At 39.6% G+C, this 27,050-nt stretch overlaps 1 long non-coding RNA gene across 1 annotated transcript; it reads right to left on the bottom strand.

Moving 5' to 3' along the window:
* Positions 1 to 4,989: 4,989 nt before the first annotated feature.
* LOC122458476 lies at positions 4,990 to 25,801 on the bottom strand. Its single transcript, XR_006278534.1, has 3 exons — positions 25,790 to 25,801; positions 24,715 to 24,718; positions 4,990 to 5,141 (listed from the first exon to the last, which is right to left on the bottom strand). It is a non-coding gene; the product is annotated as an uncharacterized LOC122458476 (long non-coding RNA).
* Between the last annotated feature and the right edge of the window lie 1,249 nt (positions 25,802 to 27,050).

Genomic DNA, 27,050 nt, shown 5'->3' on the forward strand with positions numbered 1-27,050 from the left:
TCCAGACCTTCCCTTCTTTCAGATACCTAGTGCAGAGTGCTGAATCCCTATGGAAGATTTCAGAGTAGCAGCCGTGTTAGTCTGTATTCGCAAAAAGAAAGGAGTACCGGTGGCACCTTAGAGATTAGTCTCTAAGGTGCCACCGGTACTCCTTTTCTTCCTATGGAAGATATTACCTAACGCCCATCAGGAAGGGCTATCAAAACTAAATGGGCCATTGTGATACATCACAATACAAAGATTCTGCTAATTGCTTGTGCACACCCATGAAGAGGCTTTGTGCCAAAGGGCTCATCCCATCAGCTTGAATTCTGAAAAAGAAAGAAAGAAAGCTGACAACATTTTTCCATTTTTTTTTTTTTTTTAAATTTCTGTTGGATTCTGGCAGGGACATAGGTATGGAAGAGAAGCAGACATCTCCAGGATCAACCTGGGTTAGTCCACAAAGACATTCAAAGCTGACAGATTATTGCAACTCTGTAAAACCATAACTAAATTCTGTATAAAGAAAAGGAGTACTTGTGGCACCTTAGAGACTAACAAATTATTAGAGCATAAGCTTTCGTGAGCTACAGCTCACTTCATCGGATGCATTCCGATGAAGTGAGCTGTAGCTCACGAAAGCTTATGCTCTAATAAATTTGTTAGTCTCTAAGGTGCCACAAGTACTCCTTTTCTTTTTGCGAATACAGACTAACACGGCTGCTACTCTGAAACCTAAATTCTGTATAAGTTTGCTTACTTTGTCCTTGTAATAACTCATTTATTTTCCTGGTTAACATATCCTTATATTTTAGGATTGGCTGCATGCGTTGTCTTTGGTGAGAAATCTGAGGTACAAATTGACCTGGGGTAAGTGACTAGTCTCTTGGGACTGGCAGCAACCTCTATCTTCTGTGATTTTTGGTGTAAACCAACCAAGTATCACTAAATCCAGCTTTCCTGGGTAGCAAGATAGACTGGAATGCCCAAAGGACTGTCTGTGACTCCATGGTAAGACTATTATAGTGCTTTAGGAGTTCATACTGAGTTGGTGAGATCTAATTATAGAACATACCACCAGTTTGGGGATTTTTCCCTGCTTCTTGATGGTCTTCCCTGAGGTTGGCACTCATGGTCATGAACCACTCAGACAGTATGACACAATCAAGATTCATGAGCTTTGTTTTTAACTGGTCATGTTGCAAATTAAATCCCATGACAAATATCAATCTGTTGAACAAGGAAATAAGGATACCTACAGTTAGTCTGGCCAGTACATTAGATCCCGTGAGACAAGGACAGAAAGAATCAAGTATGCTGCTGTCTGCACTATACATAATGTAATGTTATAGAAGTAGGGCACAGAAAATATTTTTTTTGCTCTAGATCCTTTGCTTGTCTCTAGATTTGTTTAGTCATAGTTTTGATTGAGGTTAAATTAAAAAGCCACACTAAATTATGCAGGTTCAGTGTAACTATTTCCTAATACACAATCTCAGATTCCCCCCCCCACACACACACACGAAACACATTTACCTGCGAGATTACTGAAGTGCTGACTTGCCCTGTTTCATGAACATTTCTGTATTTCTCCCTGCTAATTCCTTGTCTGCAGAGATGATATAAGCAGTCATTGGGCCTGTTCCCTGGCAACTGTCCCATTTCTTGGCTCCAGTTCCAGCTGAAAGCCAGTTCTAGTCTCCCTGCACATTCTCAGTGTATCAAACAGACATAGGCTCAACTTAATCTTGTTAGCACAATGAGGCAGTTTTCAAACATTGCAGCAAATCAAATCATCCCTAAGGACTGTGAGTGAGCAAAGAAAGGGGAAGGGAATTGGGAGTAGGATAACCATCAAAGGTAGGATTAAAGCAGAGTCTGGCTTTTACCTGACTGCTGTCAGCAAGCTTGTTCTGTTAGGTACTTTCTCTGTTTGCCATCTCTCTTTCTCTCTCCCACCCCAGTCTCTGACTCTCCACCGTTCTCACAGTGAAGTCAGCACTGGGCAAGGATAGTGAAAGAGCTCATCTATCTGTGAGGAAAGAAGCTGCTTTGATGGTTCCCCAGTGGATGTAATTGTGCTCATTACTGCCCATTTACATTTCATCACTCGATTATCACAAATGCCTCATTACTGTTGATAAGGGTTTGCTGTTGAACTACTTGCTAACTATTCATTCCTGAGCTCCACTGTCATCAGGCAGACCTACTGGAGAGCGTGGGGGAGCAGAGGAAGGGATGGGAAGGAGAGACAGGAGGTGAAAAAGGTCTTCTATCAGATTTGATTAAAGGCTGTGATTTAAATCGATATTTAATAAAGTGGCTGCTGCCACATAACGTGTGCAATTCCCCATGCAGGCAGAATCATGAATCTGAGGCCCTCACAGCCTGCTACATAACTCAATTGGGTTTTGTACACCGGTCTGGCACCTGTGTCCCTGAGCACAGCGCCTCCGAGGTAATAGGTTTATGAGCCGATGAACAGAGCTGATAGGTTCTAAATGGATTAACTAGGTGTCTGCAGCCTAGTGATGAATACATCAGGAAAAAAACGTCTGCATAAGCAGAGAGTGATAGGAAGTGTTGACAGACACAGTACATGTCAGGAGCCCCACAGGGTGAAACACTGCTCGGCTCCTGTCAGTCAAGCAATCTCAGAATAATGGGTGAAGATATCAGGCAGTGAGGCTTAACAAGCCTGCAGGTGCCCGGTAACATAGGCCTGCTGCTGCCACTGCTGCTGCTGAAAAAGGCTAAAGTGGAGCATGACTCATCTCAATCGCTAGGGCCTGAGAATTAGATGAAGGTGCAGGAGGCACAGAAGTCTAAATACTAAGATGGGTGAACTTGAGTGCATGGCATTAAATAAGACTATTAATAGGCATCACAGAAACTTGGTGGAATGATTATAATCAATGGGACACGGTAATACCAGCGTATAAAAGATATAGGAGTGACAGAATAGGTTGTGCTGGTGGGGGAGTGGCACTACATGTGAAAGAAAGCATAGAATCAATATAGTACAAATCTTACATGAACTAAACTGTACCATAGAATCTCTCTGGATAGACATTGTATGCTTGAATAATAAGAATCTAGCAGTAGGGATATACTACTGACCCCTGACCCAGATGGTAGTTATGACTGTGAAATGCTCAGGAAGATTAGAGAGGCTATAAAAATGGAAAACTCAATAATAATGGGGGATTTCAACTATCTCCATACTGACTGGGTACATGTCAGGACAGGATGCAGAGATAAAGTTTCTAGACACCATAAATGACTGCTTCTTGGAACAGCTGGTCCTGCAACCCATACGAGATGGGACAGTTCTTGCTTTAGTCATAAGTGGAGCACAGGGTCTGGTCTAAGAGGTGAATATAGCTGAACTGCTTGGTAGTAGCAACCATAATATAATTAACATCCCTGTTGGGAGGAATACCAAAGAAGCCCACCATCATAGCATTTAACTTCGGAAAAGGAAACTCCACAAAATGAGGAAGCTAGTTAAACAGAAATTAAAAGGTACAGACCCAAAAGTGAAATGTCTTCAAGTTGCATGAAAACTTTTAAAACCCCCCACAATAGAGACTTAAATTAAAAGTATTCCCCAAATTAAAAAACATAGTAAGAGGACCAAAGAAGTGCCAGCATGGCTAAACAACAAAGTAAAAAAGCAGTTACAGGCAAAAAGGCATCTTTTAATATTGGAAGTTAAATCGCACGGAGGAAAATAGAAAGGTGCATAAACTCTGCTAAGTCAAGTGTAAAAATACAATTAGGCAGACCAAAAAAGAATTTGAAGAGCAACTAGTCAAAGACTTAAAAATGAACAACAAAAATTGTTTCAAGTACATCAGAAGCAGGAAGCCTGATAAACAACCAGTGGGGTCACTGAACAACTGAGATGCTAAAGGAGCACTCGAGGATGATAAGACCATTGTGTAGAAACTAAATGAATTCTGTGCATTAGTCTTCAATGTGAAGGATGTAAGGGAGATTCCGACAGTTGAGTCACTCTTTTTAGGTGTCCCAGATTGAGGTGTCATTATCAGTTTGTTCCAAAACCACCTTTAAATTAAACTGTAATAAGACACCAGGACCAGATGGCATTCACCCAAGAGTTCTGAAGGAACACAAATGTGAAATTACAGAATTAACTGTGGTCTGTAACCTATCATTTAAATCAGCTTCTGTACCAGATGACTGGAGGAGAGCTAATGTGATGCCAATTTGTAAAAAAGGCTGCAGAGGCGATCCCAGGAATTACAGGCCAGTAAGCCTAACTTCAGTACCAGGCAAATTGGTTGAAACTGCTGTAAGACCAGAATTATCAGACACATAGATGATCACAATTTGTTGGGGAAGAGTCTACACAGCTTTTGTAAAGGGAAATCGTGCCTCATCAATCTATTAGACTTGAAATTAGATGAAGGTTTCTAACCCTCGGAGGAGTGAAGTTCTGGAACAATCTTCCAAGGGAAGCAGTGGGGGAAAAAAACATATCTGGCTTCAAGACTAAGCTTGATAAATTTATGGAGGAGATGATATGCTGGGATAGTCTAATTTTGTCAATTAATTGATCTTTGACTATTAGTGGTAGATATGCCCAATGGCCTGTGATGGGATGTTAGATGGGGTGGGATCTGAGTTACTACAGAGAATTCTTTCCTGGGTATCTGGTTGGTGAGTCTTGCCCACATGCTCAGGGTTTAGCTGACCTCCATATTTGAGGTCAGGAAGGAATTTTCCTCCAGGGCAGATCGGCAAAGGCCATGGGGGTTTTTCATCTTCCTCTGCAGCGTGGGGCGCGGGTCACTTGCTGGAGGATTCTCTGCACCTTGAAGTCTTTAAACCATGATTTGAGGACTTCAATAGCTCAGACATAAGTTAGGGGTTTGTTACAGGAGTGGGTGGGTGAGATACTGTAGCCTGTGTTTGCAGGAAGTCAGACTAGATGATCATAATGGTCCATTCTGACCTTAAAATCTATTATTCTATTATTAGAATACTTTAAGGGGGTCAATAAACATGTGGCCAAGGGCAATCCAGTAGATATAGTGTACTTAGATTTTCAGAAAGCTTGACAAGATCCCTCATCAAAGGCTCTTAAGCAAAGTAAGCTGTCATTGGATAAGAGGGAAGATCCTTTCACAGATCTGTAACTAGTGAAAAGGTAGGAAATGAAGGGTAGGAATAAATGATCAGTTTTCAGAATGGAGAAAGGCAAATAGTGGTGTCCCCCAGGGGCCTGTACTGGGACCAGCACTGGTTAACATATTTATAAATGATCTGGAAAAAGAGTAAACAGCGGTGGCAAAAATTGCAGATAATACAAAATTATGCATGATAGTTAAATCCAGAACAGACTACGATGAGTTACAGAGGGATCTTATAAAACTGGGTGACTGGGCAAAAATGGCAGATGAAATTCAATATTGATAAATGCAAAGTAATGCACATTGGAAAACATAAACCCAACTATACATGCAAAATGATGGTGGGATCTAAATTACCTGTTACCATTCAAGAAAGTGACTCCACAATCTTTGTGGGTAGTTCTCTGAAAACATCCACTCAATGTGCAGTGGCAGCCAAAAGAAAGCTAACAATGTTAGGAACCATTAGAAAAGGGGGATAGATAATAAAACAGAAAATATTATATTGCCTTTATATCAATCCATGGTACGCCTACAGCTTGAATACTGCATGCAGATCTGATCTGCCCATCTCAAACAAAATATATTGGAAATGGAAAAGATTCAGAGCAGGGCAACAAAACATGATTTGGTGTATGGAACAGAGATTAAAAAGATTGGAACTTTTCAGCTTGGAAAAGAGACAACTCAGAGGAGATATGATAGAAGTCTATAAAATCTTGACTGGTGTGGAGAAAGTGAATAGGGAAGCATTATTACCCCTTCACAGTACACAAGAACTAGGGGTCACCCAATGAAATTAATAGGCAGCAGGTTTAAAACAAACAAAAGACAGTACTTCTTCACACAACACGCAATCAACTCATTGCAGGGAATGTTGTGAGGCAAACTATAACAGGGTTCAAAAAAGCCTAGATACATTCATGGAGGATATGTCCATCAATGACTATTCACCAGGATGGTCAGGGATGCAACAACAAACACTGAGTGTTCTTAGCCTCTGTTTGCCAGAAGCTGGGAGTGGATGATGTGGTGGATCACTGGATTATTGCCCATTCTGTTCATTCCCTCTGAAGCACTTGGCATTGGCCACTGTTTGAAGACAGGATACTGGGCTAGATGGACTGTTGGAATGGCTGTTCTTATCTTCTTTAATCTAGCTGGGTGAGGTCTCTCTCTGTGCTGCAGTCACACCTCTAATTGCAGCAAAGACCTACCCAAAGAGATCCGATTCTCAGAAAATGCTGAGTATCTTCCCTGGAAAAAAACAGGGCCCTTTATGATATCTCTGGGCATCCCAAGGATTGAGGCACCCAAAAGCATTAGTTGCCTTGGAAAGTCTTGTCTCAAATTCTTTAATCATATTCTCAGTAACACATCAGTTCCAAAAGGGAAGCCTTTCAGGGGACAAAGGTAACTTCTCATTTCTGCAAAACAACTGCCGCTACCATGGGGCAGAGAACAGATCATCAAGGACAGCAATAACAATATCATTCATTCTAGGAAGCTGGTTAAGTCACATCACTGAGCATACTACATGGTAAACTACTTTAGACAGAATCAAGGATGGAAAGAGCTCTTTCGGCAGATATGTGTGGGGAAGGCCAAAATGTTAAGGACATTTTGGCTAAAGTTTCACAAATACATTAAAATTATGATCAGCAACATATGGTCAGAGAGTAGTTGGCTCTGTTGGGATGAGCAGGAAAGGAAGATAATGCAAGCAGGCCCACTCTCTTCCTTCATATACACAAGTCTACATGGGAAAAAAATCATAATTCTTGTTTGACTCACCAGATCTGTGGAAGCCACTGCCCTACTCCTTTCCAATCTGATTGGTGGAGTCCAAGTAAGAAGAGGGCAGTGTGTGTGCTATGCTGCTATAAAGGAGGTGTAGCAGTTGCCTATGAGAGTATCTGTATATTCTATCATCAGAGCACTTCTGGGCATCTAATACCAGTTCAAAGTCTCTCTCTCTCTACCCTACCCTCAGTATTGCTCTGGCTATTAAAAACAAAATAGATACATTAACTATTTATTTTAACAGATATCCACATAAAATAGGTTCCCATTAGTAACAATTGAACTTGATCTCATGTCTGTTGGTTGTGTGGACTAATTAATGACTTCTTTACATTTTTTAGTTAATTTTTATTAGAATTGATAAAAATGGACTCTCCATCTGATGGAAAGTGTGATTATATCAACATTTTTCATTGCAAACTGCGAGGAAAAAGTGTTGAAATATTGAACCTTTTTGTGGAACAAAAGTTCAAAATATTTCTATTTGGAAACACGAGTTTGGGAGTCCTATGATGCACCATGGTGGCCTATCAACAAAGAGGGACTGCAGAGCATCATGGGAGATGTAATCTGACTGGGGAGTCTCAGACACAGAGATTAATATTGACCTCAAATGAAACATTTCAGTTAGATGTTCTTTATGGAATATTCTACCAAAATTGGTCTTTTCCCATGGAAAAGTTTTGTGCAAGACTTTTGGCTCAACCTAGTTTTTATATTTATTCTATTTCTTACTGGTTCTAGATTTCTGTTTAGTAAAGATTATTCACTTGAGGTGAAATTCTCCTCTGTGCACAGGGCTTAAGTAGGTTAAGCATTGAGTCCTACACTAGCCATCTGAATTTTGTCCATGGTGAGGACAACAGTTCCTCTGTGTATTACTGTAGTATCTGCTCTGGAGTTTGGATTACATCTGTAAAGATGTATTTATTCAGATCAACATATTCAGCATGAAAAGAAAGAAACTTCAGAGAGTTCGTTAATGAGGAGATACTGAAGAAAAACATAATGACCTAGTTATGAAAAGAATCCTCTAGAGCATTTTTAAAGAAGCTTTGCTGAGCTAAAAACAGTTGAATTTTTCTGAGTTCCAAGTTTAAAAATATAATTATTTTAATCATTCCATACCATTTTTTTTAAAATGTGATTTCTGCCATGGCCATCTTGCCAGCAGCAAAAACAGATGTCTGTGCTTCTGTACAGATGGATCTACAGGAGCCACTCTTGAAGTGCATTTTATTCTCTTCTTCAGTGCTTAGCTAGACAGTCGGCCATAGCAATCGTTCACCATTTGGTCCGTTCCTGAGCAATTGCGAAGACTTGATGGCCTGAGAGTCCAACATCGGAACAGACTTGATGAACCCATGTAATAGGGGGTCTGCCTCCACCCCTTGATTGGTGGAATTTTATCCCGGATGTTACAAACCACCCGAGACTAGCGTTCACTGGAACGTCTTGTGCATCCTTACAATATGTCCGAAAAGCTTAAGACGCCATCTGCGGACAATGACCCCAGTAGTCTGTAGACCCAAATGACCATAAACATCTTCATTACAGAAGAAATCATTCCACTTTATGCCCTATATGACATTGATATTTTGTGTGGAAAGCCTCCAGCTTTGTCCAGTCTGAGCGGTGTAGTGTCCATGTTTCGCAGCCATAGAACAGTATGGGAAGGATACAACTCAAATTAATCCTGAACTTGGTTGTCATACTAAGATGATGTTGATTTCATATTCATTGTAAGATATAATGGCATGGCAGATTCTGCAATGCCAATCCGATGGAGAATCTCCGTGTGAGAATTGGAACAGCTGGTAAGTATAGAACCCAGATAGCAAAAGCTGGAAACTGGTTTGACGGTTTCATTGTTCAAAAAGATTGGAGTCACAGGTGGACCTGATCCTAGATTTTGCAGTTATGTCTTTTGACCATGAAACATGGAGACCGATCTTAGCTCCTCCTCCCACATATGCTGGAGTGCCTCACGAAACCTGTCGGGGCTCTGTACTAAAAGAACGTCATCAGCGTAGTCAAGCTCTGTGAGCAAGAGATCACCGATCTCAATGGCTATAGACCTGATGGAATGCTGCATTATGAAATCCATTGCCCAACAAAAGAGTGCAGGGGCCAGAATGCAACCCTGCCTAAAACCAGATACTGATTTAAAAGGTGCGGACATCTGGTTCCCCAGACAAACAAGGGCAGTGGTTTCATTATGCAGCTCTCTAACCAGTCCAGCAGAGTGGTAGGGACACCTACACCCTTTAAAGCCTTCCATAATACGACACGGTCTACTGAATCAAATGCAGCCTTAAGATCAACACACATTATGTGCAGGAGCTTCCTGAACTTGCAATGTATCTCTTACAACAAGCAAAGCACCATAATGGCATCTAATGTGGACCTGTTCCTCATAAAGCCTGACTGTTAGGGACGATGCTTCCGATGTAGCAAAGGCTCCAGGCATGCCAGCAAAACATGCGCAAACACCTTCCTTGGAACAGAGAGCAGGGTGATCGGCCAGTAGCTGTTACATTCACTGTGCGGTCCCTTGCCCTTATAGGGTGAGATCACAATACCATCCTTCCAGGTGGTGGGCAGGGTTCCAGTTCTCCACACCAGATGAAAGATGGCCAGAAGTGAGTCTGCTACAGCTACAGGATCAATAGCACATTTTAGTAGCTCTGAGGGGATGCCATCAGCATTGGCTGCACATCTGTTTTTCAGTTTAGAGATGATACACTTCACTTCATCCAGTGTTGGTGAATCAGTACAAATGTCCCAATCCGAAACTGCAGTGACTGCTTATTCTGAACAAGCGGCAGCTGGAGGATGGTTCAGGACACTGTGATAATGTTCCCACCCAGCGTGAGAGGATGTCATCGTCCGATTTACATGGATGGCCTTGGCTGTCATTCAGGATGCCATTTGTAGTGACTACCTCTTGTTCGCTGAGGTTGCGAATGGCACGGAAAGCTGGCTGTAAGTTGCCTTTGGCTAAGCATTTTATTCTGGAGCACGTTTATTTCCATGACTCTCCTGGAGTTTGCCATCTTTGAAGGAAGTGTATTATTAAGCCTATATCTTCTGATCAATAGCCACTCTATTCACTACATCTTAACTAAATATGTCCTAGTACAACATTGAAAATATGCAAGCACAAATTGTTAACATTTTCACATAATGATTAATTTCATAACAAACTAAAATGCCAGATTTAATCTTTTAAAAGCTTTTTGAGATAGCGACCTCTAGGCATTGGAACATGGGTTTTTTTGTGAGAGCCCATGTGTCCAGTGAAAAGTATATGCCTTGAGCTCTCACTAAAGCAGTGACTCAGAATCAGAGTAGAGTAAACTTAGGAAACTCCCTGACAAAGCAACTCAGATGCTTTCTACCTCATTTTGCAAGTTCATCAGGTTTTTGATTCCATTTTGCCAGGTTTCATTAAATGTCTAGTCTGTGGCCTAACTTCTGTGAGATGTGCAGGTGCATATACAGACAATGCCTGAGGGAACACTGAGAGGTAGGATTCAGTGTGTGCTCCTCTAAACCTTGTGATTACAGGTGTGACACAGCCTCCTGCTTCTTGCTGCCAGACATGTAAAGGGGTGAGTCCCGGGTCGTAGTTTCTGCTTAATGCACACACCCACTCATGTGTAGAGAGTTCCCATGGATGCAGTAGGGAATCGGTTTAGCCTTAGAAAGTAGCTGGCCTAACGGTCAAAAGTACTGAGCTCTTCCAGTTCTTCTTAGAGTCAATGGAAGTTGTGGGTTTTCAGCTCATGTGATGATCAGGCCATTTGGTCCGTGCCATTGGAAGCAATCACTGGCATCTCTGTGAAGAACATTTTAAGGGTTCAGTCATTGAGTACATTGTTTGCACCAATTGTTCATTCATGTCCATAAAGCAAATGGCTAGTGTAAATATTTGGTGCCTGCTTGGTATTATTCATAAAATGTATTTATTTAGATTTTTCAAAGTGTCTGTCTAAATTCTAAGCATGTGTGCAATCCAATAAATAGAATGTGTCCTTGAGTTAACCCCTGGACACTATCTATACCCACTTGGACTATTAAAACCCATTGCCAGGTCCATGTGCTCCTTCCCTTCCTCACATGACATATTAATGTATGTTAACTGTACGGAGGTAAATTCAGATTTTAATTTTTTTTTCAACATTTAGTAACCCTAATTCTTGTTCTTGATGTGCAGTGCCACATCTAAAAGTTTAATCTTTCATTTAGGGAAGATCTGGAGTTTGGACCAGATCCTCCGCAAATATAAATGGTTGTAGCTCCATTGAAGTGATTTGAGTTATGCCCGCTTTCACCAACTGGGGATGACTGTAATCCTTTTCAGACAGCTCCTCTCTCCCCAAAGTAAATATATCTGCTAAAAGCAAATTTCTTTTATTCTGGTTCCATTTCATCTGCTCAAATGGCTCAAAATAGTCATTCTATAATGAAATGAGAGGGCTCTGTTTATGAGCACAATTATATTACCTTTTAAAATTAAATATAAACAAAACACCTGGAATAAACTCAGTAGTGTGTATGGGTATATTATTGCTCTTTGCTAAATTGTGGTCAGGAATTTTCTCAAGAAACATTCTTCATCAAAAATGCAATTTGTCAAAACTGTTCATAGAAAAGGGTTGGTTTTGATGACTCTCCTGATTGAATGTTCTTTGGGGAAAATAAAGTTTCAAAATTGTTAAAATAATTTTGTTTCAATGTTCCTGAAATGAAAAATTATTGTTTTCTGGTTTGAAATGACTTTTAATTTCAAAATGTAAACTAATCATAGGAAAAAGAAATTTAAAAAATAAAAATGATCAAAATCAAAATAACATTTTTTGATTGGCCCAAACTCTTCTTGGAGTTTAGCTTCATGAAAATTCGAGATCCCAGCTTTTTGTCCCAATTCCACGGTGGGATTTTTTTTAAAATCTAAAGAGTTTTCATGGGACAGAAAAAACGCTTCCTGACCAGCTGTACTCATAAATTGTGTACTGCTAAATAAAAGCGAATGAAGGTAGTCTGCCATCTTCTGTAGCAGAAGTCTGTGCTTTTGGCAGGAGAATATGAATATTTTCTCTCTCTCTCTTTCTCTCCCCCCCACTCCCCTTCCTGTTGCTGTGAAGTTCTGAGTAGCCATGATAGATAGAACACTGATAACAATGAAGTCCACGGTTGCCAGGGATATGTTAAATGAATCATACAAGGTAAGTGTGATATATCAGAAGAGAAGTATGGTGATATGAGAATAATGGAAAATTGAGATTAATGAAATGATGGATGGATGTACATAGATAGAAAGGGGAGAGTGAAAAGTGATATTGAGAGAAGTCACTGTATGTATTACCATTTAGCCGTATGGAGTGGAAATCCATACTCCTGCTCTTTTTGCTGATACAGACTAACATGGCTGCTACTCTGAAACCTGTATTACCATTGTTATCAAAGGTAGCCATGATCTTCAGGACAGTCCTAGGTGGTATGCTCTTCATTTTTATTCTAGGTGATCTATGTTTTAATACTGGTGATCTATGTTTTCATATAATCTATAACAATTTGTCAACTACTTGCTAACTTGGCAGAGATCATATTAAGTTAAAACTATTAGAAAAAATAATCCTAAATATTAGAATTGCAAAATTCAATCTAAGCTGAACGCATTATGCATACAGAAACATTGTCATCTACCTACAAAATGCTCAGTAGTATTATTTTATTACCTCACAAATCCATTTTCATGTCTTCACCCTGAACCTTATCTTGCACTGTTTAATGCACTGGTCTCAATGGGAGTTTTTAGCTGTGTAAGGCATCTTCTTAGCATATGAGAAATGTGCCTCCAGCGGCACGTAACCAGGATTCATCACTGAATTTGGTCTCCTGGTTAGATCATTCACTTCCCCGACCTGGACTGGGCACTGACAGGGTGTGCAACATGAATGCTGATTCACGCCCCCCTATGTAAGGCATGCAAGATAGAGACTGTTGTTGGGTACCTGTGGCATATTGGCACAGCTGGGAAGATTCTGAAGTTCAAAGCCCCTATAGCACTATTTCCCCTGATCCAGCCTGTTTGAGCGGCGCTGTTCTATAACCTACCAAAGAGGTAACAGTAAGATTTTTCTTTTGCTAATGCTATGCAGCCTATTTATAGCAAGCCGAGCTGAAAGCTGTAGTCAAGTTGTATAGAGAAATTACATCAGATTTCTTTACAGGGACCCATTTGTATTGAACTAGCAGTTTTCTATTGTGTCAGCAATTCTCTGTTGCATTTATTTGTTACTATGGTATTAGACAAGACTACAAGCCTATTAAATCTGTATACTACATTTCACAAAATTGTAAGCCTTTGTAAGCCATAGAATAAAAAAGACTATGAATTCTTCACAGATGAAAATTCTGGTTGCAGAAATTGAGAGTAAATGTATAGTCACCGCCAAAGTCAAAATAAGGACTCCTCCTCCCCCTCCACTTCAGATGATACTATAGCCTGCAAAATTACATTCCAGGCATCAGGATGATAGCAGACCTCCTGGGAAATGAACTTTTATCGTCTCTGTTAATTGGGAGTGGGGAGGAAGGGCAATCTGGAGATACCAGAGTGACAATTTGATTTGGAAATATTTCATTTCTTTTTTTTCATTTTACACTGTGGTGTTTGTTTCGCAGTTTGAAAATTAATCAAAGGTTTTACAATTCACATGTGTTAAGAATCTTCATTTAAAATAAAGCCCCCCACACTCCATAATACATGATATATCCATATTGTTATCGATGTGATGTTTCAAGCAGTTTAAGTTCCAGCGTTACCTTCTGCTTGTATAGCAGGAAGGTACCAGATGAGGAGGATGACACTTGGGGGAGTAATGGAAGGGGGCAGCGCAAGGGGTAATATTTTTATGGCTCCTGCAATCCCCCCACTCTGGGGGTGGGGGGTTGTGTGGAGTTTTGACAAGAGAAGAGAACCAGGAAAATGGCTCCTCTTTTTAGCATCAGCCCTCTTTAAATCCATGGTAAGAGGAAGTTGTGACAGGATTCCCAGGGTATAACTTGTAGCTGTGGGACCGCTGTGCCCCCTTAACTCTCCAATCTGGGCTGTCTCACAATGCTTTGCCAGTGACAAGTAGCAAATCTCTCCAGGTGCTGTTATCACTCAGCCACAGTGTGCAGAGGCACACCCAGCTAAGTTGCATGCCCTCCAAACCATTCATGAACCATACACAAGGAAACACCAGCAAATCTCCCAAGCCCACAGCCTTGCACCCCAGAAAGATACCATCTTACACTTCTAAAGACCTTCTCTTGAACAGTGCAAGCTCATTAATTAGTTCACTACTTCGTTAAGGGAAAGTGGACATGCACTAGCCTTTGTAATCTGAATAGATTTCCCAAGCACTTTAGACAAACTCACCAGTAAGGATAAAACATTAAAATTAGTTTATTAACTACAGAAAGATAGATTTTAAGTGATCATATGTGTTAGGCATAAAGGTCAGGGATAGTTACTAGGAAAATTAAAAGTAAACGTGCATTTCAAATCCTAAACTTTTAGACTAAGCAAGATTTGAGTCAAACAGTTTTTCTCATCCCACTGGATGTTGCAGGTAGATTACAGTTCTTAATAGACAGGGTGAATTTCCTTCACAGCCTGGGACCAGTTTCCTCAGTTCAAAGTCTTTGTCTTCCCAGCAATCTTCTTGCCTTCAGTGTAGGTGGGGAAGAGACAGGTGGTCTTACGATGCTGCTGTGCCTTATTTTATACTCTCAATCCATGTCCTTGGAACGATATTGGCCCAGGCATGTTCTGGTGGGCCTTGCTGAGTCACAGAGTAGAGCAGTCCCCATTGTGTGGTGCTTGTGCAACTGTCTCTTATAAAATTGTAAATCTCTGGTTCACAATTCCCCTACTTGTCAAGGGTGGTTTTATGCCCACCCTGGTATAGGTCACCATGTGAAGAAGTGGGTTCTTTACCTAAGAAAGCGTATGCCCATATAAATCTGTTAGTCTTTAAGGTGCCACCCAGACTCCTCATTGTTTTTGAGGATACAAACTAACACGGCTACTCCTCTGATACTTGTCACCACCTTTGTTGTCACTGGAAAGCTAGCAGTGGGCATCTCCCAAACTCACACCGATTTCAATAACCATATAGTAAAATTTCATAACATCATACACAGTAATGGTATACATATTTTTGATAGAACAATGAAGTTTCAGCATATCATGACCTTTCATATAATACGTTGCAAAGCATGCTTTGTATGAAATACCACTGCCAGTGTTGAGTATGGGGGGTGACAGGGTGCTACTTTGAGGTACAGTGTGTCACAGAAATCATCATTAATTTGCACTGGTTCCCCTCCAAAGAGAAGAATGGATAGGGTGCTGCCTCATGCAGGTAGGGGAGCCTCTACCAACATGGCCTAGAAGGAAGCGTTAGTGCAGATACAATGACCATCTACTATGTAGATGGCTTGTGGCTCTGTCTGTTTTAGAAATGTCAATGACATGAAGCATTCACTGGGAATGAGAAAGGACTGAAAGATTGATTATAACTCAAAGGGACAAAGGGCTGTTTTTCTTGTTAGGACTTTGGGCTGGGACTCAGTTTATTGTGGTTCAGTTCCTGGCTCCACCACAGACTTCCAGTTTTATCTTGGGCAAGTTACTCAGTCTGTGTGCCACAAATTCCTCGTCTGCTAAAATTAAATAATAATATACTCTTCCCGCACCTCAAAGGGGTGTTGTGAGGATAAAAGTATTAATGTTTGTGAGGTGCTCAGATACTAGTATGATGGTGACATATAACTTTCCAGCATGGAAAAAACAGATCTTTCACGAAAAAACCTATTCTCCTAAGATTTCTCGACTAATTGCTAGAGCTGTTAAAATACTTGTAATTGAATAAACTAGTCATCAGATAACTGCAATTTTTGTTAAATAGATTATTCAGCAAATATTTTTGTCTGGTATTCAATCACTCTACTTATTGTAAAGTCAAAGATCAGTTTTAGTTAAATATCCAGAGCTACAAAAACCGTTATGGTTTGCCCATCATTAGTTGGGACATGCAATAACTCTTATATTTAGCATATTATAAGGAAAGTTGGTGGCAAATAATAATAATAAAAAATATTATGTTAAAGATAATATAGTGTATCTGAAGATACTATTAGTAGCAGCTGCAAATATAAATGATCTAGTTTACTGGTCACTTTGTTTACCTGAGACTGTACTTGAACAATAATTCCAAATGTATATTAATTGCAAGCAGTATATATTATCACTAGGGAATAAAGATGACACAGACATTTTGGTAAACCACAATAATGGATCAGTTTTGACATACAACAGCCTTTCCTTTGTTTGTTTGCAAGTATAGATCAATCTTGTTAACATGGGAAGTTTGGTAAATGATTCTTTATTTTAGGGTTAACCTAAATAGTTTACAGTAATCCATGTCATTTCCAACCAGAGGAAGATTAAACTTTAAAAAGCTCTGTTACTAAATGCCATGTATGTGGTTTTAAAGTTCTGGGAAATGTTGAAATTGTGTTTCTAAACACATCACCATAAAAAAAAAGTTGTTTGGTTAAGTAGAGAAGTTAACTTTTTTGTTTGTTTGTTCTTCTGTGGAATACTGGATAAGGACAAGTGAACTCGTATATACCAGAGTCTATGCAAGGTATATAGAACAGCTTTAGTTTCCTGGAGCTTTATCAAAGTTGTTCATAGTTCCTTTTCTTGATCAACTAAGGTAAACAGCTTATTTTGCTTTTTTTGAATGAAAAAGTTGCATAAGGCAATATAAAACATTTGGGCTAGATCCTCAGCTGGTGTAAAATGATATAACTCTATGGAGCTATGCCAGTTTACACCAGCTAGGCATCTGGCCTGTTGTGTCTAGACTGATAATTCCACCTCAAGCTATATTAATTTTAAATATGAACAGCACATCTTTTTCCCTGCCACGCATGTCTACCTAGCAATATTAAACTTACCAACTTGAATAGTTACGTCTTTGTCTCAAGAGGTTTCCTTTCAAAATGTTTTACACAGACCCATTTGACTCTATTTGGTGATTTTCCTCTATTTGTGTGTGTGAATCATTATGCAAACTGAAGTGCATGAACATGTGTTTTTCCTATTCTTATGTTAATCTTTTTCAAATGCTTAGACTGTTTTTGGAATTTGAAATCCCATATGGAATAAATAGTTATGTCAACATATAGGCTATGTGAAAACATATATGCTATGAATCATGTGTGTTAACATAATTGCTTCCATATATAGTATATGAACAGTTGAGCTATTAGAAGACGTTTGAAAAATTTGCTTGGTGAGCAGGTTTACAAAAGAAAAAAGGATCATGCAAGTTTTTGGGGAGGCTTATTAGAGGTTAGTGCGGAGGGGTGGTAAAAGGGAGAAAATCTCTATTTATTTATTTATTTATATACCCTCTGAAATGTTTACCATTTTTACTCACAGTGAACCTCTGACCAGCCCTCTTACACCAAGGCACATAAGCTTTCCAATTTATACGGTAAGATAGTCACGCCTTGCTCCAGCCTCTGGACACTGTGTAAAAGGGCTCGAGTGATGGAAAGGAGCCCTAAAAGCCTTGTATCCAGACAGAAAGGATTCCCTCAGCACAAAAAGGTGGAAAATTCCCTGAGAAGTACTGTTGTAAGGGGCGTGCTGGGGGAGGGTTAGGGGCAGGAAGATCTGTGCCCAGGGATGGGCCTGCAACATGCAATACTGTGGAGATTCATAGATTCCAAGGCCATAAGGGACCCTTGTAATCATCTAGTCTGACCTCCTATATAGCACAAGGCACAGAACTTCCTCAAAACAATTCCTAGAGCAGATCTTTTAGGAAAACATCCAGTCCTGATTTAAAAATTGTTTGGTGATGGAGAATCCACTGCAACCCTTGGTAAATTGTTCCTGTGATTAATTACTCTCGCTGGTGTTAAAACAAAACAAACAAACAACAAACAAACAAACAAAAACCCACCTTTTTCTCAGTCTAAATTTGTCTAGCTTCAACTTCTAGCCATTGGATCATGTCATACCTCCTTCTGCTAGATTGAAGAGCCCATTATTAAATATTTGTTGCCAATGAAAATACTTTAGACTGTAATCAAGTCACCCTTAACTTTCTCTTTGTTAAACTCAAAGTGCTCAATCTATTTAATTTATCACTATAATGCATTTTTTCTAATCCTTTAATCATCTCCTAGCTCTTCTCTGAATCTTCTCCGATTTATCAACATCTTTCTTGAATTGTAGACACCAGATCCAGATAAAATTTTCCATCAACAACCTCCCTAGTGCCAAATACAGAGATAAAATAACCTTTCTGCTCCTGTTCGAAATTCTCCTATTTATGCATCCCAGGATGGCATAAACTCGTGGTGATCAGGAGAGGTCCCAGATGACTGGAAAAAGGCTAATGCATGCCCATCTTTTAAAAAGGGAAGAAGGAGGATCCAGGGAACTACAGGCCAGTCAGCCTCACCTCAGTCCCTGGAAAAATCATGGAGCAGGTCCTCAAGGAATCAATTTTGAAGCACTTTGAGGAGAGGAAAGTGATCAGGAACAGTCAGCATGGATTCACCAAGGGCAAGTCATGCCTGACTAACCTAATTGCCTTCTATGATGAGATAACTGGCTCTGTGGATTAGGGGAAAGCAGTGGACATGTTATTCCTTGATTTTAGCAAAGCTTTTGATATGGTATCCCACAGTATTCTTGCCAGCAAGTTAAAGAAGTATGGGCTGGATGAATTGACTATAAAGTGGATAGAAAGTTGGCTAGATCATCGAGCTCAACGGGTAGTGATCAATGGCTCCATGTCTAGTTGGCAGCCGGTATCAAGTGGAATGCCCCAAGGGTCGGTCCTGAGGCCGGTTTTGTTCAATATATTCATTAATGGTCTGGAGGATGGTGTGGATTGCACCCTCAGCAAGTTTGCAGATGACACTACACTAGGAGGAGTGGTAGATACACTGGAGGATAGGGATAGGATAAAGAGGGACCTAGACAAATTAGAGGATTGGGCCATAAGAAATCTGATGAGGTTCAACAAGGACAAGTGCAGAGTCCTGCACTTAGGACGGAAGAATCCCGTGCACAGCTACAGACTAGGGACCAAGTGGCCAGACAGCAGTTCTGCAAAAAAGGACCTAGGGGTTACCGTAGATGAGAAGCTGGATATGCATCAACAGTGTGCCATTGTTGCCAAGAAGGCTAACAACATTTTGGGCTGTATAAATAGGAGCACTGTCAACAGCTTGAGGGATGTGATAATTTCCCCTCTATTTGGCATTGGTGAGGCCTCATTTGGAGTACTGTATCCAGTTTGGGCCCCACACTACAAGAAGGATGTGAAAAAATTGGAAAGAGTCCAGCGAGAGCAACAAAAATTATGGGGGTTGGAGCACATACTTATGAGGAGGCTGAGGGAACTGGGATTATTTAGTCTGCAGAAGAGAAGAATGAGGGGGAATTGATTGCTGCTTTCAACTACCTGAAAGGAGGTTTCAAAGAGGATGGATCTAGGCTGTTCTCAGTGGTAGCAGATGATAAACAAGGAGTAATGGTCTCAAGTTGCAATGGTGGAGGTTTAAGTTGGCTGTTAGGAAAAACTATGTCACTATGAGGGTGGTGAAGCACTGGAATAGGTTACCTAGAGTTGGTGGAATCTCCATCCTTAGAGATTTTCAGGCCCGGCTTGGCAAAGCCCTGGCTGGGATGACTTAGTTGGGGTTGGTCCTGCTTTGAGCCGGCAGTTGAACTAGATGACCTCCTGAGATCCCTTCCAACCCTGATATTCTATAATTAGCTCTTTTGGCCATAGTGTCACACTGCGAGTTCATGTTCAGCTGATTATCTACCATGATACCCAAATCTTTTTCCCCCACTTATTCCCCCATCCTGTAAGGGTGGCCTATATTCTTTGTTCCTACACATATATATTCACATTTAGCCATATTAAAATGCATGTTGTTTGCTTGTGCCCAGTATACTCAACAATCCAGATTGCTCTGGATCAGTGACCTGTCCTCTTTATTACTTCCCACTCCTCCAATTTTTGTGTCATTTGCAAACTTTACCAGTGACAGTTTTGTCTTCTTCCATGTCATTGATAAAAATTTTAGAGTGTAGGGTCAAGCAATGCTGTGGTCCATAGGGCACCTAGGGAGACTGCTGTAACTTACACAGCTCCTCCCTCTGGGCTGTTTCAGTTACACCATGGACTTCTCTAGTAGCCTGAGCAACCCAGGATTCACAGGGCTAGTTTAAATTTACCTTTGTGCTACCCCCCAGGCATTGAATTCTGTGCTGTGCCTCTTCCAGGGGCAACACAGAATTCCACCCATGATATTTTTAGTTGTTCAGCTGGGTAAATGCTGCCAGAGCTACCACAGCACCTTGTTAATACTAAGTCTCAAGGGAACACCCAAAGCTTTGGATAATCAGGGAATTCCAAAGCCAACAACTCCCTTCATGTTCTAGAACACTGATGCCTACATTTTCAAAAGTCACTAGTGACTTTTTGCACACATTGGGATGATGGCTGATTTACAAAGAGTGAGTGCTTAGTATTTTCTGAACGTCGGGCCCTTTTATCGCATCTTAAACGGGGAACATAAAAATGGAGGTACCCAAATTGCAGGCATTAGTGTAAGTTAGCTAGACTCTACTATGTGTTTCTATATGTTTATATGTATTTCTGTATATATACAAATAGAGGATTTAATAGATACAGGGCTGGATCCTGACCCTTTATTTTTACTGGTGAGCATGAAGTAATCTCAGGGTATGTCTATGCAGCAAAGAAAAACCCACGATTGGCTCGTGCCAGCTGACGGGCTTACGGGGCTGAGGCTGCGGAGCTGTTTAACTGCAGTGTAGACTTCCGGGCTCTGGCTGCAGCCCAGGCTCTGGATCTTCCCACCTTGCAGGATCTTATAGTTTAGGCTCCAGAATCTACGCAGCAATGAAACAGCTCTGCAGCCTGTGTTGGCTGGTACAAGCCAGCTGCGGGTGTTTAGTTGCTGTATAAACATACCCTCGCTAGGATGTCTCAATTTTATAGGGACAGTCCCAATATTCAGGGCTTTGTCTTATAGGTGCCTATTATCCCCCACTCCTGTCCCGATTTTTCACACTATCTGGTCACCCTAACCCTGACTGACTTCAATGGAACTCCTTGGATAAGTAACAGCTCACCAGTGCAAATGAGGAGGTCGCAATCTGACCCTTAATGAAACAAAATTAATCATCCTCTTTCTTTTCCACCTAAATAGGACCCAGTTCAAGTTCCATTAAAATCACTGGAAAGACACCCATTAGCCTCTATGGAAGTTGGATCAGGCTAATTAGGTCAAATTAATCTCTGGCATCATTCTACTAAAGTTTGAGGGATGGGATTGTGATTCAACCCCATTACAGGGACCAGATGCAAAATTGGATCTTAACCAATCACAATCTCCCTCAAAAGTTTGGGTTTATTTGGATGCTTACTATCCTCAGTAGCATTATTTACTGTCAACATAAGTACTGCAAATGAAATGTCAAAGGTGATTCAATATAAGTGGGAAAGCATTATCCCAGAAAAACTGAGCTACCTATCAGGGGAAAATCCTATATTTTCTAGGATGTCAGATCCATTAGCCAGCTGCCTGAAATGAAAACAGAAATAAAATACAATGTATAATGGATTGTTAGGAAAAGTCAGATGGCTGAACTCTTTCTTTGAACAAATTAAATATAGAGAAGAACCTATAAAGCCATTTTCCCCATCTAGAATTGTCACTCTAAACTTTTAATTTAGAAAACTGTGTTACACATTTTTGTGTGTGCTTTTTATGTTTCACACTGCTGTTCAGTTATGGTAGACAAAAGGCTCGGGATTCAGTGAAGACAGAAAGGGTGAAAAACTGTGGGTAAAGGGAACTATAATAAAGCTGAATAATTTTACTGGAACTTTAAAAAGCAGAATTAATTCTGAAGTGTTGTGTTTCCCCTGTTTTAGAACATGATGACATGTGGGTTTGGCTGGATTAATGAAAGAACGACAAGAATACATCCTATTTCTCCACCACAAGGCAAATGGAAAATGCACTATAGTAAGTGTGGATACTATAGTACAAAGAGAGAGCTTCAGAACTTTTGGTGTGTCATCAGCAGATATTGACATACACTGGTTATCTTTAAAATGTCAGCTTTTGCCATTAGTTATCCACTAATGGCATCTGGGTTACAGAAATAATGCAGTGTCTCAGAAACCACTGTGTGGTGACTATTGACAAAGGCTTTTTTTTTTTTCGGCAACTACTGTAACATGGTTAACATTTGTTGCTGGATTAAACCATTATAATGTATGAAGAGTTCCATATCCTTTCTGTTGGTAACTTATTCTTCAGGATGAGTTGAATTTGGTTTATTATGTCAAAATATCATTAAAAGGAATTCTAAAAAATTAAAAAGTGATTTGACCTACCTCTGAAATGGTGACTTCAATATGGAACACCAAAATTCCTGCAAGAACTTCCCCTAAAAATTTCATCTTCTGAGGATGACGTTATATTAGCTAATGCCAAGATGTTGCTTTAAGATACACAATGACTTTGAGAGACCACACATTCAGAAGGGGTGTTAAAATAGTTTTTCTCCTAGCAATGGGTGAACATCAGAAAGGCTCAGAGGTCTGCATAGGTTCAAATAAGCAGCCTAAAGTTCACAGGCCAAATTCATCCCTGGTGTAACTCAACTAACTTCCAAAGCGTGATTCCATTTGACCCCATATGTTTATCTGAAACTTATCGGAATTTGCTTGTTCTAGAAATCAGGGTGGAAATCTTTCAAGTATAGACTTGAATGAACCAGTTTAGTCATTCTTAATTATTGTCCCCATTTTTTACATACCTGTACCATGGGAAGGAAGGTATTTGGCTAGTAACTGGAGACAGCTGTGTCTTGGGTAAAACAACTCAGGTTCATCTCTAATGCAGGATTGTATCAAGGACAGCAGAGCAATTCTGAGTACTAATCATCTTTGGTTCTTAGATTTGGTTCTTAGGATACTTTGAATATTTTTCCTCATGTCAACATTTTCTATTATATGATTGAAAGTAAGCACTATGACATATTTATTTCACCTTTTAACATAATAAAAACCCATTAATCTTAAAGGCCTTTTTAGGTAGATGTGTGGACCTCAAAAATTTTATACTCCAACAATATTTACATGATTTAAAACTATTAATTCTCATATGAAAAATACACACAGTGTTCCCCAGGAATCTATATACACACTTGGGTTAACTGATGAACTCAGGCTCTTAGCAGCAGAACAAAAGGGTATCTCAATTTATTTGAAAATCGATTTTTGAATGGAGGAGGTATGCTTCAGTTTACTATGGGGAGCAGAAGGATGGTGTGTGTGTGGGGGGGGGGTTCATCTCCTCCCTGATAACCCTTGGTAAAGTAAAGACAATTGTTCTTTGTCCAACGATCATCTGTTGAGATGAAATGAAAAAGATTTGTGAGGTCTGAGGGAGAGTATTTTTTATACAGTTGAGTTTTAGATCATGACAACCAAGCAAGCAATTATTGTTCTGCAGATTTTCCTTCTGTATTAAGGAAAGGTAGGGTAGAATATTCAAAAGCAGCCAGCATTGGCCTAACTTTGCTCTCATTGATGTTAATGGGAGGTTTACTATTGCTTTAGAAAATCCTACCCATAATTCTCAATCCTGAACCATCTCCTCCTACAACCCATGAAAGCAGCTGGGGATCCCTAACTGGGGATTCCTCCTGTATGTCTCCAGATAGAGCTGGCGCAGGCAGTTTCCTTAACCCCTGCAATCTTAACTGTAGGGTGCATACTGGAGGCATGGCTAGAGTGCTGTTTGGCACTTACCAGCTGGTGAATATGCTTTTGAAGGAATAACTGTGGCCCTCCCCAGAATCAGAAAGCCACAAATGGTATTTATTGGGTGCAGTTGAAAATTGAAGCCATAGTTATGATGCCTGATTTTCATCCATTTGTTGTCTGCTTGGCCTTAGCCTATTGTTTTAACTATTAAAAATAATATCCCTGGCTGTTGCTTTGTAGCTCTAAGCAGCTATGAGTAGAGCTGATCAAATTTTTTCATCAAAATATTAAAAATGACTTTTTGATTAAAATAATTTTTTTGTAGGAATCTTTCATTTTGACCAAAATCTTTGGGGGAGGGGGAGAAAGAAGGGGTTAAATGAAAGCCAAGAGACTAATAGCTTTTATTGGTAAGCACTTTCAGTTGGGGGTAAAAATTAGATTCAGGTTTTTTTGAGTGAGTTAAATACTTTAGGAAATGGTTTGGTATTTTAAAACACATCAGTTTTCATTGAAAAACCTAGTGTTTCTCTATGGGAAATGAAAAGAAAATTTCAAACAGCTCTAGGTATGAGTGAGATAATAGCGCTGCCTCCAATAACAAGCTACTGTCAGGAAGACAACTCTTTGTCCCGTAATTTGTACAGACCTAGTAGGAGTTTGGCACTGTAAACAAATATTAAATGACTCTCTAGTGAGAACCCAAAATCACTATTATGATGGTTTCAGTTATAAGGAGAAGGCTGTGACAAAGGCCATAACTAGGCAAGTGGGTGTTTGTATCACTTTTATTATTTTTTTGTACAACTCCCAGTGTAACTCCCTCCTATGCTGTGCAGAATGTAGATGGAATAAACTGAGCTGAAGAAAAATACGTAGTGAATCCTGGAAATAGCTACAGATGAACTCTGATAGACATCTTAGAGGTGAATTCTGCAGTGAAGTCCCTGCCACTAAAAAGCCCTAGCATCGGCTTGATCCATATTAATTTTAGGATAGGTAGCAAGCATGCATCATTTGATCTCAGGTGCCTTGATAGGACATAAGAACAAAGATGGTCCTGCAAATATTTTTATTAAGATATTAAGGGCTGAATATATTATAAATGAGACCCTGAGAACATCTGCACTTGAGATCGGACATGACTGATTTGAATGCACCTATATTAAAACATGAGAGCAGTCATATTCTGCAATCACAGCAGCTCCTGCCAACTTCAAGGAAAGGCCAAAAAGAAGCAAATGGCACTAATCTACCCTGGAGGGAATACACCTAAGTGATCATAGGTTTACTTATTGTGTATTTTATACTGGATATGTTTATCTTTAAGAGTATTGCTGTGTCTCAGGAAGGTACATGAGAAGACAGGAGACAAATATCAAAGGAAAACTGCAAACCTCAAGAAACTTCCTGTGACAGATTTTACTATGAAAGGATTCACTTGAGTGTCATTTGGGTCAGGTTTCTACTATCGTACCCCTAATTCCAGTGATGCATTCAGTGTGCATTGTGCCGGGAAGCACTTTATGTTAAGCAGGCATCAGCCACAGCAGGTGAAAAACTGAAAAGCATGCAGTAATCTTGAACAGCAGCAGCAAAGAGAGAGAAATGAGACTGGCAATATAATTTCAATCTGCTGGCATCTTTATTTTTTCAATAAAATTTAAAAATAAGTATTTGTTTAGTTCAAAACAGAATTACTGATTTTTAATATTTTCCTGAATCTAACACCAAATGGGGATGCTTGGAGAATAGGTATTACAAGTAGTACTTAAGCAGGTGTCTGAGAAATGGATCAGACTTACAAAACGATGTCATACTCTCTAATGACTTATTATACAACTTCCACGACCTGTCAAAATACTCCTTCCAGGCACTGTTGACAATCAGAATGTTATGTCAAGGGTAGATGGTGATGTTGTTGAAGGGTACAACTGGTCAAAAGAGGTATGGTTATCCACTAGACATTTAGAATTAAAGGAGAAAATCATTTTCATCCAACGTTTGTGTGGAATTGTTGGGATTGTATCTAAACAACACCCTTTAAAAATCAATCTTTTGTTTTTTGTGTTCTCCCTTTTCCACTGGAAAAGGAGGAAAGAAGGGGGTAAACATTTTAAACGAGAAGCCAGCAATTTTTTATTTTTCATAAAAATAGAAATTCCAATCAAAAATTTTTTGTTTTTGTGCAGAAAACTATTTTAACCTTAAAAAGAAAAATGTTTTAATGAGAAAAATCCAATCTGATTACAGAGATGACATGCAGATCCTTATGCCCTCTCTTTCTTCTGTACTGCATTTGTTCTACTTTAAACATACTCTCTATAAAGTTGATTCTTGTATACTGAAGGATCTTCAAAGGTCAAATTACATGAGGAGATGACAGCCAGATGAGCTAAATTCAACTCCTAGCTCTGCCAATATTTCTCTTTTCTTAGACAAGTTGTTTATCTTCTCTATAGTCAGTCTCCTCCCTGTAAAATATGGGAAATAATCTTTCTTGCCATTTTAAAGAACTATGAGAATCTGGATAAAAGATGCCGACTAATTGTAAAGTATGTTTATTTTTATTATTTTATTTAATAATAATAAATAATTAATAAATAATAATATAACTACACTACTAAGTCCTATAATATTTTGCCATTCCCTTTCTTGCCTGCATGCAATGGGTGTAGAAGGTATGGCATTAGAGCATCACTGGAACAGCAAAAAGGAGCCATATCAGATACTAGGATCCGTCTTATTTTACCCTGGAGAATACTTGAGTTTTCAGACTTGGTCAGTTTTCTGTCATACGTCTACATTTCTACTTACATTATTTTTCTTTAAAAACAAACAAATGGAATCTGAAGTATATCTGCTATGCTCATATTGAACAAACACAGGACAGTTCAGGTGAACCCTACGGAAAAGTTAGCATTTCTATCGGGATTTTTTTTAGGGGCATCCATATAATTTGTTATACATCCCTGCAAACAATTCTAAATAGGGTTAAAAAATACTAGATAATCCTATACATTGAATTCGTAGGTTTGTAAAGTAATTTCTATAGATCTACAGATTAATGACTGCTATATTATATAAGACTTACTCCATAATGTAAAACTAGGCACTGTTATGAAAACTAAAGCTAGATAACAATTACATGGAATTTGCTTATGGAGTTGTCTCCAATGTTAATCCTCCAATA

The sequence above is a fragment of the Dermochelys coriacea genome, chromosome 2, assembly GCF_009764565.3.
Source record: "Dermochelys coriacea isolate rDerCor1 chromosome 2, rDerCor1.pri.v4, whole genome shotgun sequence".
Taxonomy (NCBI): domain Eukaryota; kingdom Metazoa; phylum Chordata; order Testudines; family Dermochelyidae; genus Dermochelys; species Dermochelys coriacea.